This window comes from Mesoplodon mirus, assembly GCF_964341445.2.
Source record: "Mesoplodon mirus genome assembly, chromosome: 4".
NCBI lineage: Eukaryota > Metazoa > Chordata > Mammalia > Artiodactyla > Ziphiidae > Mesoplodon > Mesoplodon mirus.
In genome coordinates this window covers 188,482,545-188,484,236 of record NC_138979.1, presented here as the reverse complement: position 1 = coordinate 188,484,236, position 1,692 = coordinate 188,482,545, and positions in this window count along the sequence as shown.

Genomic DNA, 1,692 nt, shown 5'->3' with positions numbered 1-1,692 from the left:
CGTGTTCTTTGGGTGCTGTTCCTTTGTTACTTGGGAGTCGGGGCAGGAGGGGGGCGTCCACGGCACAGAGCCAGGCGCGGGGGCGCGGGGGTGGGCTGTGTGTGAGCAGTGGGCGTGTCCTGCTGCCCCAGGGCCCCTGTGGGTGGGGAACACGTTCGCATCCGTGTGGTTGACACGAGCTTTCCTGGAAATGAGGCGGGGGAGGCACTCTGCATCCGCTCCGAACTGAACACAGGTGAGCGGAGCTTCGTAAATTGTGTCAAGTCGCTTAGCAATGAAGAGCTCTCAAGGTTTCGGGGAATTAGGTCAAACCTTGAGAGTGTGAGACGCTGCGCCGTGAGTGGCTCTTGGCTCCCGTGGGTTGGGCAAATTGGGACTCAGCGTGGTGGCCTCGGGGCGGCCGTTGAAGGCTCTGGCACCTGTCAGTTTGTGCACAGGTCGCTGAGAAGACCAGGTGGTCGCTAACCCAGTCACGGTTTACGCCAGCCTCGCGCACGTGTGGAGCTCACGCTGCCACCGCCGGTCAGCCAGAAAGATCCTGAGCTTCCAGTTTCCTTTTAAGCCATGTTTACCTAACTTGGGCCCCCAGGTGCCTGGGAGAAACAAATGCCAATGGCCTTTGTCCTGGAACTGTCTACGCCTCGTGATTTTCCAAAGTCAGTAAACAGACCACAGTCCAGACCCAGCACGAAAGGGACCCCAGCGCCAGGAGAGCAGCCGTCAGAACCCTGCCAGGCTGCAGCTGCCCATCGGGTGCTCGGACCCAGAGTATGAAATGTGTTTGCTGGGGCTACCCTGGTGGTCCAGTGGCTAAGACTCCACGCTCCCAATGCAGGGGGCCCGGGTTCGATCCCTGGTCAGAGAACTAGATGCCACGTGCTGCAACTAAAGATCCTGCACACAGCAACAAAGATCCCGTATGCCCCAACCAAGACCTGGTGCAGCCAAATAAATAAATGTTTTTTAAAAAAAGGTGTTTGCTGGCCGTGCTCAAACAAGACAGCTGAGCAATGCCAACAGGCCGGATGGGACCTGGAAAATAACCAAGTGGATTTGAAAAAACGAGTGGAATTTCTAGAAATGACAAAGCGCCATCCCCTAAACTGAAAACTCAGCAGTCACTTTGAGATGCTGCTGAAGAAAGAATTAGTGAAAAAGAGATCAGAAGAAAGTGGTCCCGAGGCCGCCCAGAGGCAGAAGGGGGGAAGAGTGTAAGCGGCTGGTGTGGCTGGGGGGGCCCGTGGGGTGTCCCGAGGCGAGCGGAGCCTGGCGGGTGTGGAGCAAGCAGAGGTGGCAGAGGCAGCAGTGGCTGGGCCGCTTGAGTCCCTTCCTCAGGACGTGTGCCGCGGGCGATGCCAGCGGGTCCCCCACATTCTGGGCAAGCCCCCGTGACCTCGAGGGGGTGGGTCTGGCCTGGGCCTGGGGGGCTCACCGGATACTTCCTGCTCGGGGGGAGGCTGGCTGTCGCAGGCCACTGTGCACGCCACGCCCACGTGTGCACCTTCACGTGCAGCCTGGCCCTCCCTCCCAGCCTGCCGCCAGCATCCTAAGCCCACCTCAGGCTTGGCCTGCGTGACCCGGTGCCCGGCAGGGTTGGCCGTCCACGTGCCTCCACAGGCCCAGCTCACACTGCCGGCCGCACTGGCACGTCCCGTCCTCCGCCGTCTGTGCTGGCGTGGCCCTGGCTGGTGG